At 37.9% G+C, this 19504-nt stretch overlaps 1 long non-coding RNA gene across 1 annotated transcript in view; it reads right to left on the reverse strand.

The window, feature by feature from the left end:
- Window positions 1-1701: 1701 nt before the first annotated feature.
- LOC132597261 (uncharacterized) overlaps window positions 1702-19504 on the reverse strand; it is a 125027-nt gene continuing 107224 nt past the window's right edge. Inside the window, exon 9 of the long non-coding RNA XR_011377429.1 lies at window positions 1702-2391. This is a non-coding gene — a long non-coding RNA (uncharacterized lncRNA). The remainder of the gene's footprint in view (window positions 2392-19504) is intronic.

The raw sequence follows: 19504 nt of genomic DNA on the forward strand, positions 1-19504 counted from the left end.
CTTGATTTGGGGAGCTGGAGCTCACACCACCCTGCAGTCTTCTCTATTTCTCCTAGACATATTTATTCTTTTTACTTTTTTTTAAATTGAAGTTAAAGTGAAAAATCATAAATATACAACTAGATGATATCTCTATCTTTTGACAGACGTCTTTAACAAACAGAATTTTGAAGCAATTTGCACAATAGAAATCATTATTTGAACCCCTTATTTTATAAAACAGGGATTCATTCTTTCTTTTTTTTCTAAATGCTTGTTATACATGAACCAAACCTTCTCCAATCACAGAGCGGATTTCGGGAAAGTGCTGACATCTGTTGTAGAAATGCATTGTCACTTGGCTAACTCTTAATTAGTTCTGATAATGACATGCCCAGCATGGGTCGCTGAAATACATTGATAATTTTAACATCTATTTTTAACTCTTAGTTTTAACTCCTCCTGAACCTCTTTGTCACCTTTGTTACCAAGTGACAAAGTTGAATGCTTAATTTCACATCCTCTTCTTTCTCCTCTCCCTCTTCTAGTGAGGTGCTAATGAACAGTGAAATGACCAAGGGCAGGCAGGGCACAGTGAGGGCGGAAATAAAGAAAAGGAAACTGGTAATTCACAGTAATGGTGATTCCTGAACTGTGTGTACTAACTACATAAGGTGAGGCTGTTTTTCTTCCCTTCTGGATGTAAGTAGAGGTGAAAAGATTAACTCTTTCCATTGATTCAACTTTTAGTTTGTCTTTGGATGAAACCTAAAGACTCCAGGTTATTTCAATATAGTTTGATCTTAATTGTTTTAATGAAAATGTATAGCACACCCAAAGATGACAGTATAGCTTAACTGTACCCTGAAATTCATATGATTTGCTAAGCCTTTCTTTGCTTCTGGAATAGTTTTAACTCCGTAGGGCTCTATCTTCAACTAATCTCATTCTCTCCTGGAGTGTAAAAAGTTTCTAATCATTTTTTTTCTTTATACTACAGAAAGCCTTGCATAAATAATAGACCTTCGTTATTACAAGGCTAAATTTTATGTAAGCCACAGCTGAAACTCAGAACTATTTTAAGAGCTAAAGAATAATGGGGAAATACAGGAATGTATGTAAATTATCTGATTGCATGGTTGTTTAATAAAGGGCATGCTTAGTTTGGGTACAGGGGAAGTGAATCAGTAAGTTGAAAATCCCAAATTAGAAAAATTTCCTTTTATGTACATTAGTTTAAAACCATGTTTATTATAGATGAATATTTAAAAGCACTTCGGATGTGACGCTAAATGTGATTAGTGTATATTTCATAAAGTGAGGTTGATTTCGAATTATTGTAGCATGGATAATAATATAACACAATGCCATGTAAGCAATTACCATTAAATGAAATATACTCTTCCAGCATAGGGATTTAAAATTTTCCATGAACTGGGAAGCCCTAATTTGAACTCAGCTCTCCTTCTGCAGTCTGTTCATACAATTTTAAAATAACTGGTAATTTGGTTTTATTGGCTGGTTATGCTATTCTCCTAAAAAAGGGTGCATTATGAAACCTGTTAGTTACAGTCTTACACAGTAAAAAAGCAATGCAGTTTGGTTTGGGGATGCTATGAACACACAATATGAAGCCAGATACAGACAAAACCATTCATTCAGCGTTTATTGCCCAACATGAAAGAAATTTTAAAATTTAACAAAGCAAGGGAATGAGCCACATACACAAAGAATCAACTTTTTAAATCAAGAGAGAGAGAAGTTTTGTGATGATGGCATCCGTTGCTCAGACATAAATTTCATGGAGGAAAAAAACAGACACATCATGAATTGGGTTTTATTTTTGTGAATGGTATTTTACACTGCCAACCTGAACAGGTTTTTAAAAATGGGTTTGATATAGCAGACAAATGTTCTCTCTGAGAAGAGCCCAAAGGATTTGGGGGAACCTCCGGTGGGAATGCCACATGCTACCCCACTCTCTCCAGACCTGCATCAAAGGAGTGATAAATCTAACTAGCTTCTCCCTTGTAAGGAGGTGCTGGGGTAAGCCAATTTCACGCTTTATATATGCTCGTTGTAAAAAGGAATGCTTACCTAAAAAGAAATAGATTCTGACCAGATGTTCCAAAATCTTCCTCAGCTGCTGCTTGAAGCTTTACAGTCCCCGCATACTTTATCTTCTCGTCTATCTTCTTCTAATTGAGAAATTGTTGATCCATGCAGTTCGACAGGCAGGCTGCTGCAAAAACCTTCCTGCCAAAGCTTTTCAGCCCTGCTCTCCTGCACACAAAAACTTCCAGTGTCTGTATGGGGACAGGAAAAGAGAACAGGCCACTTCATCTGGCAGGTGTTGTGGGTGGAAAGAGGAGGAGGTCAGAAAGCAATTCTTCAAAGGACAGATTCTGTCACCTGAAAGTGTAATAAATTGCCATTATAGAAATGCCTACAAGCACTAATGAGCCATGTACATTGAAATCTTGATGTCAGGCAAAATAGAATGAAATTCACCCAGGAACCAACTGGGATTGTCACACCAAGATGTGAATAATCATTCTTGCTTTGGTTTCATCTGCCACTAAATTTTGTCCCTACAAACCAATAGCTCTCCTTTTAAGGAAAGTGATAAATTTAGCATAAAACTCCTAAGATATCTGTCTAGTGATTAATACATAATTTCTCAGTACTGTGCTACTCATTGGCCATAAAGACTTGACCAATCAGATGGGCGTTATAATAGAATTACCAACTCCAGAATTATGTATATTTATTAGAACATAATTAGAAGATCAGCCCATATAAACATTTGACTTGTACTTTTTTGGAAACTGTACTTTACACAGCTAATTTCGTGTGTGTGTGTATGTGTGTATGTTAAAAAAAAAAACATGTAACATTAAATTTACTCTCTTAACCATTTTTAAATATACAGTTCAACATTGTTAAGTATATTTGCGTGGTTGTGCAATAGATTTCTAGAACTTTTTCACCTTGCAAAACTTAAACTCTATTCCCATTAAACAGGAATTCCCCCTTCACCTCTCTGCTCAGCCCTTGGCAAACAACTTTCTACTTTGTTTCTATGCTTTTGACTACTTTAGCCACTTCATGAGTAGAATCATACAGGTTTTGTTCTTTTATGACTGGCTTATTTCACTTAGCATAATGTCCTGAGGATTCATCCATGTTGTAGCATGTGACAGATTTCCTTCTTTTTTAAGGTTGCATAATATTCCATTGTAGGTATATGCCACATTTTGTTTATCCATTCATCTGTTGATGGACATTTGGGTTACTTCCACCTCTTGGCTGTTGTGAATAATGTTGCAATGAATGTGGGTGTGCAAGTATCTCTGCAAGATACTGCTTTAAATTCTTTCGGATATATACTCAGAAGTGGGATTGCTGGATCATATGGTAATTCTATTTTTGGTTTTTGGGGAAACCTCTATACTGTTATCCATAACAGTTGCACCTTTTTATACTTCCACCAACAGCGCACAAGAGTTCCAATTTCTCTACATCCTCGCCAACACTTATCTTCTATTCTTTTGACAGTCACCATCCTAACGGGTGTGAGATGATATCTCATTGTAACTTTTATTGCATTTCTCTTACAATTTGGGATGCTGAGCATTTTTTCATGTGTTTGTTGGCCATTTGTATATCTTCTTTAAAGAACTGTCTGTTAAATCCTTTGCCCATTTTTTATCAAGTAATTTGTTTTTGTTGTTGAATTGTAGAAGTTCCTTATATGTTTTAGATATTAACCCCTTATCAGATATAGGACTTGCAAAGATTTCCTCCCATTCCTTAGGTTGCCTTTCATTCTGTTGATTGTTTCCTATGATGCACAGAAATTCTTAAGCCTGATGTAGTCCCCTTTGTCTATTTTTATTTTTGTTGCCTGTGCTTTTGGCATCATGCCCAAGAAATCACTGCCAAATGTAATGCCTTAAAGTTTTCCCCCTTTGTTTTCTTCTAGGACTTTTATAGTTTTAGGTCTTATGCTTAGGTCTTTAATCGATTCTGAGTGAATTTTTGTATATGATGTGAGATAAGGGTTTAACTTCAGTCTCTTGTATGTGGATATTCAGTTTTCCTAGCACCGTTTGGTGAAGAGACTGCCCTTTCCCCATTGTGTAGTTATGGCATCCTTGTCAAAATTGTTTGGCCATATATGCAAGGGTTTACATCTGGGTTTTCTATTCTATTCCATTGGTCTATATATCTGTCTTCTTGCCAGAACCATACCATCTTCATTACTGTTGGTTTGTAGTATATTTTGAAGTCAGGAAATGTGAGGACTCCAACTTTGTTCTTTTTCAAGATTGCTTTGACTATCTGGGGTGACTTAAAGCTAATTTTTGTATGTAAAGAGCTTCTTTACTATTATTTGCATAAATCCCACTTTTCCTAACATTTTTTTTTTTCTGTCAAAGAAGAAAAAGTGAATACAAAAATCCCTTCCCTGGAAGCTTTTATTCTGAATTCCAATTTTTAATGTCTGAGTGCCTTGGGTAACTGATCAAATCCTAACAGCCACTGTCAATGCCTCTACAACTAACCATGCTAATGTTGAACAGATCTAATCCTAAAGAACACACACATGGAGCAACACAGCCTGCTGCGTGCTTCATAGTGGGCCCAGTTATTTAGGCCCTGGCTGCAATAAGCTACTCATACTGTGCCATTAGCTCGCCTTTTATAAACTAAGCATTCACAACCAGGAAAGATCAAAATCAATCATCGATAGTATAGAATTTTCCATTCCTCTCCAACTCAATATGGATAAACCAGAGGAGGGTTTCACAAGAATGAATCACGGAGCATAGTAGTGACGCATGAACCTCAGTGTAAATAAGGAAAAAATATCCCCCTAAGGAAAAATTATCAAAGCTAATATGGTCTTGAGCCTATCCATTTAAACCCCACATAAGAAGATAGGAAACATTGTCGGCTATTCTCTGGAAGGATAAGCCCAAGTTATAGCTGAGGCTCTAAATCACCAACCCAAAGCTAGTGTATTTGAAAGTTCATTATCCTCCACTTTCATACAAACACAGTACACGCTTGCTCCTGGAACATTTTCTGTAGTTTTGACTGTGTGTTTTCTGAAGCATATGAGACAGACAGCTTCAGCTACGGCGCTATGGTATACAAAGTGCAGTCAGCACACTATCAGGAAAGTGAAAAGACAACCCACAGAATGGGACAAAATATTTGCAAATCACATATCCGATAAGGAACTGGTAGCCAGTATATATAAATAATGCTTACCACGCAACAATAAAAATGGGGAGATGATTTGAATAGACATTTCTTGAAGAAGATGCATAAATATCCAATAAGCACATTGAAAAGATGCTCAATATCATTAGCCACTAAGGAAATGCAATTCAAAACCACAATGAGGTACAGCTTCACTCCTACTAGGATGGTCATAACCAAAGAGACAGTAACAAGTATTGACAATGATGTGGAGACATTTAAACCCTCACACATTGCTGGTGGGCATGTAAAATCATGAAGCCACTTTGGAAATAGTTTGGTAGTTCCTCCAATCATTAAACACAGAGTTACGATATGACCCAGCAATTCCACTGTAGGAGGATGAAAAACATATGTCCACACAAAAACTTGTACAAGAATATTTGTAATGGTGTTACTTATAAAAGCCAAAAAATGGAAAGAACCTAAATGTCCATTAGTTGATGAACAGATAAACAAAATGTGGCATATCCATACATCATAATATTATTCAGTCATAAAAAGGAATGGAGTATTGATATATTCTACAATATGGATGAACCTTGAAAACCTTATGCTAAGTGAAAGAAGCCAGATACAAAAGGCCACATACTTATTTATGATTCCAACTATATGAAAAGTACAGAATAGAAAAAGCCATAGAAACAGAATGTAAATTAGTGGTTACCAGGAGCTGGGAGACAGTGGGAAATGGAGAGTGTTCATGGGTACAGGGTTTCTTTCTGGAGTAATGAAAACACTCTGAAATTAGGTAGTGGTGACGGTTGTATAACTTTGTGAAAACATGAAAAAGCACTGAGTTGTATACTTATTCAAAGGGTAAATTTTATGACAGGTGAATTATATATATTTTTTAAGTGCTGTTTGCTGACCGGTGCCAAACTGCAACGTGTTTCATACTCGTCCCTGACGAGATGAGAAGCTTTTGCCAGAATGAAAGTAGACTGCATCACTAAGTGCACTATTTAGTTCAGCTGATATATTTTAATGGCAAGACTTTCCCAGTGAAGTAGCAGTCCATTGATTTCCTTCTGAGGTATGCTTGGGACCAGGTGATGAAGAGTTCACAGATCAGCTACTTTGAGTAAAGCTGCTGTAAGCTGCACGCCTGACTTCAAGAATGTGCCTGCCAACGGTTACATGACACACTGAGGAATGAATGAAGACATTCACAACTTCTGAGAGAAACCGTTCCAAACCCATGTCCTATGTATCAACTGCACGTGGTAACAAAACTTCCGTTCATCATGCCTCTATATGTGAGGCAATGAGTCCCATAAGAGAATTGAAGAAGGGGAAAGAGTGGAGGTTGGAAACTGGAGGGAGAAGGGAGGGTGGAGGGGGAGGAGAAGAAGGTAAGTAAATAATAAGGCAGGTGCTACATGCACAAAGAGTTTACTTTCTTCTATGGAAGTCAGACATGTGACTTGTCCTATGTGATTAGTATAACAAGTAGCAATAAAATATAGAGGAGAGGGCTTCCCAGGTGGCGCCGTGGTTGAGAGTCCGCCTGCCGATGCAGGGGACGCGGGTTCGTGCCCCGGTCCGGGAAGATCCCACATGCCGCGGAGCGGCTGGGCCCGTGAGCCATGGCCTCTGAGCCTGCGCGTCCGGAGCCTGTGCTCTGCAACGGGAGAGGCCACAACAGTGAGAGGCCCGCGTATCGCAAAAAAAAAAAAAAAAAAAAAACAAAATATAGAGGAGAAAGGGGTTAGTTTGGGGGAGGCTATGCTTTCTATATGGTCTGCAAAGCCTTCCAGAGGATGTATACGGGGTAGGTGATAAAAGATGATTAGGAGATCAGCAGGCACATACTTCTGAATACAAAAGACTAGAACCAGAGTAAATTAAACCAGAAGTCCTTACATATAAATTGGTGTTTGTCAAAGTGTGGCTTCCAAGCCAGCAGCATCAGCATTGCTTGCGATCTTGTTGGAAATAGTTCTCAGGTCCATCCCCGAACTACTGAATCAGCCAGTCTGGAGGTGAGCAATAGCAATTCGTTTTAACAAGCCCTTCAAATGATTCTGATGCACACTAAAGCTTGAAAACCACTGTTTTAGATAAACTAGCAACTAGTTTAAAAAATAGATGCTCTGTCCTGAAAAAAATATAGTGTTTCAGTTTAATACAGTGAATTGATCATAATATTTTACATCTGTTCCCTCCCCAAATTTTACTAAATGAAGAGTAAAGAAATGTTTTTAGTTACTATCCTCCAATACGAACGAGAGAGGAGACAACTAGTCAACTATTTCAAGAAGAGTTTGGAAGATAGAAGCCTGATGCAGGATTACTAACTGCATTGGTAGATAGAAGTCACAAAAGTTACAAGGTAGGTGCCTGTAAAAGGCAATGCCTAGGAGGAGAGAAGTGAGCTAGTTCCCCAGAGAGAACATCTGAGAAATCTGGTGCTTGAAGAAACCTGGAAGGAGTGAGTGATGCCTAAAATGAGGGGTATGCTTGTAAAATATATTGGGTAGTTGATGTTCCCTCTCCTTAGACCCCTCAAGACCCAGGTGATGTATTCTCTGAAAAAAATTGAATTACAGGGGTTTATCCTTGACACAGTGGAAAACAGAGGTTGGCAGAGGGCTAACGCAAGAGCACTAGGTGGAAAGTCCACAGAATAAACTGAAGCCCTCTCATGGCCCTTCTCACTTGTGGTCCCAGAAAACCTATATCCAACTGTATATCATGCACCATGCAGGAGGTTGGAGGACTGTTTTCTGGAGACCCCAGTAAAAAGGTCAGTGATTGATAATCTTCCAGTTAAGTCTACCACTTGACTACACCCACCCACAAAAGCAGAACTTCTTTCTAATAATCTTTGTAGTGCTTACTCTTAAACATAATCGGCTAAGGGTCACCAGATATAAAGAAAGCTTCCAGTATGTAGAGACCACATGAAAATAACAGATAAAAGAAACCTGAAAGAAAAGGAAAAAAAATCCCCTGCCTCCCAAATTATAAATATTATCTTAAGAAAGTGGATATATTACATTCACATACACAAAAAAGTGTTTTGCTATGGAAAAGGAACACTGTGAGAAATATCTTTTTGAAATTAAAAATAGGATAACTGCAGTGAAAAAACATTCCATAGAAAGGTTAGAGAAAATCAAGGAAATCTCTCAGAAGGTAAAAGGAGAGACAGACGGACAGAGACAGGGAGGAAGAGAGAGAAACTAGGAAATAAAAGGAAATAAAATGAGTGGATTAATCCAGGAGAAGCAGAAAGAGAGGAGAAGAGAAAACAAAGGTGAGGAATCATCAAACAAAAAAGCTTAAGAACCGGAAGACGTGAATCTCCAGATGGACCAAGTACACAGAGTTTGTGGGACAACAACTCACAGTGATGCATCATCTTGAAATTCCACAACAGCAGAGACAGAGAAAAACTTCTAAAAGGGACAGAGATAGTACAATACGAAGGACATCATTCAGAATAGCATTGGGCTTCTGAAAACAAATACCAAGTGATATAAAATAGGGGAATAATAACCTCAAGGTTTTGAGGGCAATGGTTTTCAACCTAGAATTCCATACTAATCTGAACTATCAATCAAGTTTAAGAGAAAGACATTTCAGACATACAAAAGCTCAAAAAAACTGACCACTCACATATACTTTCATAGGAAGCTAGTGGAGGATATATCCCAGCAAAATGAGGACGTGAGCTAAGAAAGGAAAATACGGAAACCAGAAAATATGGAAAAGAGTATTCTCAGGAAGGTGACAAAGGGAAGCTTTACAACCCAAGCTGTGAGCCAAAATTAAAAAGCCTCCTACAGCCAGCGAGTAAGTAGAGAATATAGGAAAAATCTCTGGAAGATAAAAGGGGAGGAGGGTCATTTAATGTGTTTGAGAGTTACAGAAATGATTTCTAGGCATTAGAACACTTGGGGAGAAAACTAACTACTGATCAATGAGAAAAAAAACACAAGAAAATTATTAACTGAAGGAAAAACAAAGTTTACTGAGAAAGTAAATATCCTGACATTATTTGGTGTAGTTGCAAACAATATGCCATCTATAAAATAATGCAAATATTGACACAGATTTGTGAAACAACTACTGAAGGCATAGTGGAAAGCAAGGTTTGGAGTGGGGTATAATGGATCCAAAATAGGGAGGAAGTCCATAAATACTGCCTAATATGATAAATTAAGAAATAATAGAATAGGCTACTCTATCAGATAGATGTATATGCATGGAAAAATAGGAGAATGTTATAGAACAGAAAGAGAAAGGAGAGGCAGGCTATTGTGTAGTGTGATCAGGCCTTTTCTATGTCGATATCTGCATTCTTAGAAGGAGGCAGTCACACCCAACCTGAGGGACCAATATTACAGACAGAAGTAAGAGCAAGTGTTAAGAATTTGAGACAAGAATAAACTTAGTGTGTTCTAGAAAGGCAAGAAGACTGGTAAGCATTGAATGAGGTCAACAGTATGGGGAACAGTAGATGAAACATATCCAAATGGGAGGAAAAGCACTGGAGCTTCACGACCTGCTGTGTCTAAGAAGATTCCATGATTCAAAGAAAAACAAAGCAATACCATATCTGTTTATTTTAGTTCACGGATTTCTCCTGCCCTGCATTCTTTTATCCTACCTTCTTTACCACTTTAGTACCATCAACCATTAACACCACCGGGCCCTGTAATTGTAGTAAACACTCAGAGGGAAGTTCTTTTGACTAATATATCTGAATCGTTTGCATGTCTGGGAATTAGTTTATTACCACATAAATCATGGCCTCTCTGTTTCTCTACTCCATTTTGCATTTCTCAATGTCATATTCATCATCCCAAGTTCCTATTTGCATTTGAAATAGTAGTAACCTACAAGATTTCACATTTTCTGAAAATACAAGACTCTTGTGTAGAGATTATAATGAGGCTGGCTGGGCAATGTTCTATTATTAGTAAGAATTGTGATTTTTAGAGTTGTGGGTTAATTGCTAATAACTGTATGCAGTGTTTTCCCTCAAGATGTTTTCTATTACAGTAATTAACTGAGCAGCTGGGAGAGCAGACATTAACCATTTGTCTTCACAGTAGCCCTCACTGGGGACTCTCCCCAAACCTCTGCACATGACTTTATTTGCTGTTTGATGGATAATGTAAGAGGGAACCATAAAAGATATAGGATCTTCATACTTTGGAATGAATATCCAATTTTAAACAATTGTTTCTTGTTGAAGGGATTCTTTCTCACACCTGTGATGAATAGATTACAAGAAACATAGAATGTATTTTAGATATATGGATTTATTTGACTAGTTTTTATGTGCCTATTTCTCTTCGTATCCTCACATAATGAAATTTTGTCACAGAGATTGGGTCAGAAGCCTCAGCTACACTGAAGACACCATTGGTTTATCTGTTTACAAATTAGATTGGACCAGTGAAAGCTGGCTGATACTGAAGAAATCTGTTAAGAGCCACCTTGCCTGATAGCCCTGTTCTTTTTCATGACACATGAATTCCCATTTGATTATCAATGCGGGATCCTGATTTTAGTATCCTGAATCTCCCTCTGGGACTCTCGGCGCTTCCTTGTGTGAATTCCTGTTTACTGTGTGATGTGGCCCTGCTCTCAAGACTATATGCCAATCTGATGCTTGACCCCAGGTTCTCCCAAGCAACTCTGCTGTTGTCTGGACTCCATCAATGCCAAGTTATTTTCTACATCATGCCTTTTGTTAATGCAAAGATATTCTTCTGTTTTGTTTTGTTTTTGTTTTTTATAGATAGGGAACATTTTATTTAACATTTTTTTAATGAAATGTCCCAAACCACAAGCAGAGACTAAGTACAAAAATAAATAAATAAAGCTGTGCTTTTAGGAAATCGTTAAGTATATAATAATTTTTTGTCTTCTCTCTCATTGAATAAAACAATACATTTACTACTGTTCAGATCTCATTGCTTTTTTACCTTGTTTTTCCAGAAGCTACAATTTTCTTTCTTCTTAAAATGACTCCATTTCTTTAAATCCAGAAAAGCTCTGGTTTTATACTGTCTTAAGTATTTGGTTGTAAGAGCCTCAATAGAAAGAATGCTATCTGACTTATATTAATTCCACAGAAGTCACACAAACAAGAGTAGCCAGGGCCCCTGGCAAATGAGGCAGAGGCCACAGCTTTCCTTCTCCTTCCGGAAGGATACGGGACGCTGACCTCTATGCTGTGGTCGCTGGAGGCTCAGCATAACTTACTGGGGCCACTCCCTCAGTGTCAGTGCTCAAAAGAGAGATCCACCTGCTAATTAGAGACCACGTCCTGGGCCTGAATTCTGCAAGTCTCAAAGGCCCACCTGGTACTAGGAAGAGTATCATACACTGAGGGTTTGAACCCAACACATCTGGAGGATAATGGGAGGGAAACTTCCACACAGACTTAAATAGTGGAAATCCCACAAGAGCCTGGGCCACTGGCTGGAATGACCCTGGAGACTGGATGACGAGACACTCAGAGTCAGGTAGAACTTGGAGTCTGGTTACAGAGACATTCAAGAGGGCAAATTGCAAAGTAGTTAGAGGCAAGAGATCAGATAGAGAAGTGTAAGACTGTGGTCTCAGGGCCAGCAAGAGCTTCAAAAAAGGTAAAGCAGTAACCTGGGTGCCCTCAAGGAAGTGGAGTTGCTCTGATGACTTGGTTGTGGATGAGGGAGCTCTGAGTCACTCTGCCTCTTCTTTTAGAAAATCTTGACTCCATAAGCTGGTGCTCTCTGTACATCATTCAAATCTAAATGATGCTATCTTCTTACTTTTTTATAAACAGTGCCTTGCAATGAAATGCTTTAATCAATCCTTTTTGATTTACTGGTTGGTTGAACCAATTTTGGAAAAGCCCTGCAAAACACGAATTAAAATACAAGTTGAATTTAGAAAGTATCAACTTGCATATTCCAAAGAAGATAAGCCCTTCTTAACTCAACCTCACAATTCTTCCTCATTGCAAACTCCTTCTCAATACACTCATAGCAATAGCTAATATTGGAAGGCCAAACAAACAAAATCTGCAACATTTTCTGTCCACTTAAAAAGAATTTCATATGCTAAAATCTGAGTTGATTTTTTTCATATTAATATCCAAGTGTTTCAATTTTACTCTCCACTTCCTCCATCTAAATTTATTGTGCGCTCCTTAAGATGAGAAATATCTTATTTATATCCTTCAGAGTACCAGACTGTATCAGGTGAGGTCATGTTGAGTGATTGAAATGTTTTACCTAAAACTAACGTTTTCTTAAGGCCAGCCTAGAGAACCATTTAACAAATGAGCTGATTTATACTGCCATTATTATGTTAGTTAACAGATAAAAAAAAGGACGCATAAGATAATAGCAATGCCTCTCTGGGCTAAAATATAAACACCATCCCACTTAAGAAATGAGAACCAAGGACAAGTCTTGGCATTTATTGAGTCCTTCATAAAACAAGAAAACACATGAGATTTTGCTATAATTCAGGAGCCATTCTTGTCAGTGCCTTCAAGGATAGAAATTAAGCTATATTAAAGCTTGTCTTGGCTCAATTATAGAATGAAAGTGAGGCATCTATGTCATGGTTCCAGGACAGGTTTCAAATCAGTTTGGATTCAGCGGCTTGGTCCTTATTAGGACTTCAGGGGACAGCCAAGAATTACATTTAATTCATTATCTTGCTCTGAAAGTGCTACAGTGGCTGCTACACAAATTGAAAGCAGCATTTACACGGGCTAATACCTACGGTAACGTTCCAATTTATCTTTTGGGCATTATCACCTCCCAGTGTCCCTCCTTGAAAGTTTGACATGTGCCCTGAATTCTCATTTTGTAGGATGATAGATATTCACCCTGAAGAGAACACTGAAGAACCATGTTAAAATGCTAAGAATGCTACCTGAAATGCATTTTCTTAAAATTTGAAAATAGCTACAGTCTTGTGGCAGAAATGGCGTTACATATATACTTGCCTTCTAGGCAGTCTAATCTTTCTGGGTGGAAGCTGTGAATGGATTGATTTAATTCATTGCTGTTGGACTCATGTCCAGCAGCCTGGTGTAGTTTCACAGTGGAATTATTGGTTCCCTTTGAGAAATATTCAAAACCACTGATTTTTGTTTTCCATTGTTCTTAAAAAGAGAAAAAATAATAGACACTATGTTTGTCTCTGTGATGTGAAAGTAAATATAACCTGTTGAAATTCAAGATAGGAAAATGTTTCTTTAGGAAACTAGGAGAGATGATACAGGAAGAAATGTTGCCCACATACAGAGTGATATCTAATAGTTCATGATCTCATTGTTTAGCATCCCCTTTTAGAGTGTGCATTAACAAAAACCCTGCATGGATATTAAATAGACAGTATAATCTTAGAGTGTTTTATGTAACTAGACACTAGCAATAGAGAATACTGTATTGACTCCCAGATTTCAGGCAATGGAACTTCAAGCGACTCATATTGATGCTTTATATTGACATAAAAACTTTCTTCCAAAAAGTACAAAGCACTTTCTTAAAATTGCCTTATTGGGTTTTGTAACAACTCAGCAATGCACAGTATCTGAGACCACGGTGTGTTGAGCTGAGATAATACCTTAAGTTTCCTGATTTCTAATTTAGTATTTCAAACATTTAATCATTAGACATCCTTTCAGTTTCCAACAATGCCAAAAATTATGCATTCTATACAAGACTTGAGAAAGGTTTTACTTCAGAGACGATCCTTTTAGAGTCCATAAACCAGTAAGTAAAAGTTTAAAAATCAATTGTAAGAATTCAAGTGACTTCTTCTTTCAGCCAAGGATGTAAGTCTATTATATTCCATCCCAAAGAAGAATAACACAAATGTTAAGGAGAGATGAACAAAATAAATATTTTCCAATAACTACACAAAATATTCCAAAAGTGTAGCACACTCTCCACTAATTCAAAATGCTTGACTAATCTTTTAACTGCAGAAAAATTTCACCAGACTTTAAAAAAGCTAAGGATCAGCCATATTAGGAAGTATTTAGGATCATTTTGATATAGACAGCAATTGGAAAAGTAGTTCTTTCTTTTGGAAAGTAATCATGTCATACTTTCTTATAACATTATTTCTAGCCTTTGACTTAACAACATGCAGTGTCTAAATTATAAAATCTGCCACCAGATGTAAGGAATGCATCCAGAAATGAACACTAAAAGAACAAACTCTATATACAGGTACAAGGTAAAAGGAGCCTTGGAGGTTCAAAAGCAAGGTATTTGAGTCAAGGCCTCAACCATTAATTTGCCTTCTTATTTTGTTGAGTTTAATACGATAAGCTGAGGTCTAACCAAATGCACTGCCCTCCTCTGCTCTTCTAGAATACATGTTCCCTTATTGCCCTCTTATTCACTTGGTCTTTTAAAGATATTTACATCAATGGGGAGGAAAAACACTTTCCTAGAGCTAGCAGCTGACGGTTAGCATCTCACTGAAATTTCACACAGAGGAGCATTAAGCAAGTTCTTTTACCTTCAATTTTGATAAGATGCATGATAGCCTCACCAACCCCTGCCATTACAATTTTGTTTACCCTTTGGACTAAAACACAGCAAAGAAGAAAAATGCATACATTTCGTTTAGGTTCAAATGACCTCACACTAGCACAATCATGTGCCATCTTTGCCTTTTCTAGATTCCATACACTTTTTCTTTCATTTGGAACAACAGTGTGTTTGGTTAATAACCACACTGTTTTCTGCTGTTAAGTGAACTGAAGTACCATTAACACATATTAAAGTACCATTGATTCCATTAGTGCCGACAAGCACTAAATCCCAATTTCTTTTTTAAATAAGCATTTAGACAAATGCAGATGTCCTTTATGAACAAGTAACATACTGAGCAACCCTTACTGCAAGAGTTTAATATATGAAGGATGTCTTAAAGAACAAGTTAGCATCTTAAGGAGCTGAAATGCTAGCACTTGGGTACCATGAAGGACAGGTGAAGGAATTAATATGAATTTTCTACACATACAGGAATCTATCCAAAGGGCCATTTTTTCTCTCTCAGATTAGAGTCATAATCACTCTTAACCTTCATATGTCTCTGCATTTGTATACTGTGACACAGATAATACCACAGTAGTGAAGACACGCAAGCTATAGAGTACAATAGACCAATTTATGAATGAAGAACCTAAACCCAGGAAATGGGCGTGGTTTAGATGAGCTCTTACTCTGCGGTTTAATCCTGGTCCCCATGATTAGATGCCCCCACAGAATAGCAGAGCACTTTCAACTCGAAAGAATCTCACAAGGAAGATAATTATGTGCCTGGCCATTAGGCCTTCTTGAAAGATGTGCCCATTCTAGGAAGCTTTTCCGTACCCAGAGAACTTAGAAATTTTCAGCATAAACCTTAGAGCCAAATTTGCACCAAAAACAAGTATGTTTCATCTTTTGTATTAATCTCACCCCTACGCACTGTTCCCCTTTTTCTCTTTGTTTTTCATCTCTTCTTTACCTATATCTAGTATGGACTGTGCTATTTGTATGTATTCCTTGAAATCTGTTTTTAATATTTTTTTCAAATAAAGATGAAGATAAAGATACAACAATGAGAGATATTAGGTTGTGCTTGCTCCTGAATTTGCATATTCTGGAACAGTGCCTGAAGGAAAGGAGATGCTCAGTAAACATTTGTTGAATAAATGAAAAAAATGGTAGATGACAGATAAGTAGAGATGGATGGATGTATAGATAGATAGATAGATAAAACCGGTAGGAAGCCAGGAGGGAAGGAAGGGTAGAAGGGAATGCCCGTGCATTTAGGTAGATGTACGGGCTCACAGCTGTGGAGATTTTATCCTACTTAAATGAGTTTGACAGAGTGGAGGGAGGATGGAAGCAGTAGAACACTGAATGAAATAGCTATGCAAAGTGAGTAAGTAGCCTTCTGCAGTTCTGTGGTTGCTAGACACAAGACTCTCTGTCAGAAACCAGGGCCTTTATTACTCACAGCAAAAGCAATAGCAAACATATCCGTATGTATGTGCTGGTTCCCTAAGCTCCAAATTCCACAGGGCTATACAGAGAGTCAGATAGAACCTGAACACGGAGTGGAGTGTGTCACAGGAGATGAACAACAAGCTTAGGGAATCCATCACTTTTATAGCAAGCACTTTTATATGGTCTGGAAGGAGAGCAGATGTGTCGTAGGACCTGTGATTCATTACCTTGCTTTCCAAGATTGCCACTTTTAGGATTCCCAGTCCAGGAAGATGAATAAAAAGGGCAGAGGCATAATGGAAGATACACCTGCTACAGTACGTAGTTTCAGAGATAAAATTGTGTTGAGCTACAATGTATGATCAAGAGATAAGCTGTGATTGTGTGTGCCATCGGAGCTAGAAGACATGCTGAGAGGTGATTGGCCAAATAGATGAATAATAGCAGAAAATTATCAGCACATTCATCATACGGAATAGCCTTAGACAACTTGGAATACAGAGTAATGTCTCCACTCAAAAAAAACAAAGTGTGTATTATGGATGATTTGTACACAGACATAGGCACATATGGAACGCATTGGAGTGTTATGTAGAGTGTGACAAGAGGTGCTGGCCTGGAGTGACAGGGGAGTGAGGGAGTGTCTTCGGGTATAATTGGTAGGTTGCTTCATTGGAAAACACTGAAGCTAAAGTTGAGTTTATTTCCTGGTTGTTCAAAGGAATGGTTCCATTGCAAAGGTTGGGGGAGTGAAGGTAAAGTTTGGGCATCTATGTCCACAAAGTAATGTTCTCTCACCAGACCTCTCTGGTGGCTCATGTGAGCTTTCTGCAGGAGGTTTTGCACTAAACCCCTCCCTGGACTCTCACTTCAGGGTTTTCAAGGTTGTCAGTATCTGCCTCCGTTCTTAAAGAAGCTTTGAAAATATTCTGAGTATATTCTCTTTAGGAAAAAAAAATGTGCCTCACTATGTTTGATTTTGACATGTAACTACTTTCTGAAGGATTTTGTTGGACAGCGGGGAGGCTGGAAAAGGAGACACAATAATGAAATTTAAAAAGAACACCTTTTTATCTCTCAGGGTTTTAGTGGCTTGGGTTCATCTCCTGAAATTCTAACTTCTTTTTGATATCCAAATCTTAATTTCAATTCATTGGCTTATCAAAAACAAAACAGAGACCATGCTCTTTCAGCTGAGGAATAAGCAGCAGGCTAAATGAATTTCTCTGCCTACTTCCCTTGAAGTTTTTGTGGTCTATAGTTAATACCTTGCTATTCAGCTTGCTTCAAACAAACAAACAAACAAACAAAAAACCCTCAAAACTACTATAGCTTCACACAGAAATTCAGGTGGAGTAACCGAAAAACTTTTACTACAAATCTTCCAGATTTGTATTTCTACACAGGTTTTTCTAGGTCCAGCATGCATCTGTCAGCGCATTTACTTTTTTACTTCCGTGGGCTGCACGTGTCATTTCCATCACTGTAGGTATGGGGGGGGGGGGCACATCCTAAGTAAGTTATAAGGGTCTCCCAGACTGTGCCTCTGTTCCTCGCTACTAACTTACTAGAAATGCATGAACCAAGCAGTTGTTTGGGTTTGAATTTTAAGATAAAATAATTACAAATCTCCAAGACATTCCACAGATACAATTTGATAAATATGCCCATATATGTTTACAATATGTTAGATGACTTCGTTCATTTAGCTGTAAATAAATAAATCTAATAGTAAAAATTCTAGAAAGAAGCAAACAAGAAGCTAATTATTATCCGTAGCACAAAATTAGGCTTCTTACTTCACTCATAAGTTTGCTTTTATCTTGAATCTCACTGAAAAGAGCCTTGAATGTCTTCACATGGCTGTAGACCTGGTGATCATTCTGTCTGGCATGGCTTTACTACTACTTAGCCAAGGGGTGCAAGGTCTTAAATTACTTTAATTTGTTTAAGTTTCAGAGCGTCTTCTTTCAAGTTATCCTCCAACTGAAACACCCTGAAGTGGAATGTCTCAGACAACAGGGTGAACACCTTCAAAAGTGCATGAAGTAAGAAAGGAGTAAACATCCGTATTTTCCATTTATACTTTTTCTAATTAATTATTGATAAATAACAAGCTCAGATAATAAACTACACAAAAGTTTGCTCCATACTTACTTAAGGGGAAAAAAATCTATAATAAGGCAAAAAAAAACCCACAAAAAACCCACGTCTACTTCTCTTTCTTTTTTAAAATTTTTATTGGAGTATAGTTGCTTTACAATGTTGTGTTAGTTTCTACTGCACAGCAAAGTGAATCAGCTATACGTATACACATATCCCCTCTCTTTTGGATTTCCTTCCCATTTAGGTCACCACAGAGCACTAAGTAGAGTTCCCTGTGCTATACAGTAGGTTCTCATTAGTTATCTACTTTATACATGCAGTATGAATAGTATATATATGGGTACATATAGTGTATCAATAGTGTATATATGTCTAATTCTCAAACATGCTGGTCAGAGGCCAGAGTGGCAAAAATCAGTGAAAATTAAGTCTTTCATTTCTTTACATAGGACAGTCTCAAATGACTATTTTCTTATTAACCCCTATGCAAAACTGAAGAAGGTAATAGTCATATGATGACCATTTCTATAATAGGTTTGGTCTCTATCCAATGGATAGGCTTTCGAAGGCCACCAAAACCAGTTAAACAATTGCTGAACTACAAAAATGAGCCTGCTACCCAGGGGGAGCCACGGGGATATGGGCCAGCAGGAGGCAGGGAGTGTATCTCTGGCTCGAGCTCTCTCCCTGTCTCTGGCTGCTTGGAGTTATAGGCAAAGGCCAGACTTTGAGCATCCCTCTGTTTTCACAGTGCTTTCTCTGGTATAGGGTTCCTCAACCTTGACACTATTGACATTCTGGGCAGGATAATACTTTATTGTATGGATCTGTGTAACAGCATCCCTGGGCTTTACCCACTAGAAGTCAATAGCATCTCATAAGTCATGACTATCTAAAATGTTTCCAGACATTGCCAGATGTACCCTAAGAGGAAAAATCCCCTGCCTTCCCCCACTTCAACCCCTACTACTGAGACCAACTGAGAGCTACTCTGTCCAGGTTTATTAACAGCTTCCTCCCATTGCCCCTTCAGTCCTAGGGGTAGTAACACACCCCTCATTGCCAACACTGCAGTGCCTCTCTATCCCTGGTTGGTTCCCTTTGCTTTGTAAATAGCCCTTTTGTAAAAATTCTCCTCAGTTGCCTCATCTGAGTGTATTATGTGTTTGCTC

The sequence above is a fragment of the Globicephala melas genome, chromosome 4, assembly GCF_963455315.2.
Source record: "Globicephala melas chromosome 4, mGloMel1.2, whole genome shotgun sequence".
Taxonomy (NCBI): Eukaryota; Metazoa; Chordata; class Mammalia; order Artiodactyla; family Delphinidae; genus Globicephala; species Globicephala melas.